General features: G+C 37.6%; 1 pseudogene; it reads left to right on the plus strand.

The window, feature by feature from the left end:
• Nucleotides 1-275: 275 nt before the first annotated feature.
• Nucleotides 276-508, plus strand: LOC123834604 (protein CEBPZOS-like; annotated as a pseudogene).

Consider the following 508-nt stretch of genomic DNA (forward strand, 5'->3'; position numbering starts at 1 on the left):
TAGTACAGATAGATTTGATATCTTCCTCCCTCGGATGCCCTTCTTTGATCTCATTTCTAGTCTTTTCTCTCCATCTCCACTACCCTAAATTTGTTATCAATCCACACAGGTTTTCATATTTTTCCTATGTACATCCATTTAGTACTATATGGTATTGTTATATATGGCTTAAAATTTTATAGAAATGGTATCAGATGTAAGCGCCTCAGGTGCAGCTTCGTAAACACTGTAACATCTCTCCCTTCCCGCCCACTCACCTGTCTGTTGGTTACTTGATGGCTCACACTATGGAACCACTGGCAAAGATGTTTAAAGGAGTTTTAGTAGTTGCACTTGTGAGCGTTTTGGGAGCACATTATTTGTTTAGTAAGACGAACACAAGCCAAGATTTCAGGCAAACAATAAGCAAGAATTTCCCTTCATCTTGGAAGTTTATTACAAATCCATTGAACAGTCTAGAATGTACAGAGAACAAGATCAAGAAAAATGGTTGAAGAGCAAAAATTAG

Source organism: Mirounga angustirostris, unplaced genomic scaffold (assembly GCF_029215605.1).
Source record: "Mirounga angustirostris isolate CCGP_5_RB_7025 unplaced genomic scaffold, mMirAng1.0.hap1 SCAF_1, whole genome shotgun sequence".
Lineage (NCBI taxonomy): Eukaryota > Metazoa > Chordata > Mammalia > Carnivora > Phocidae > Mirounga > Mirounga angustirostris.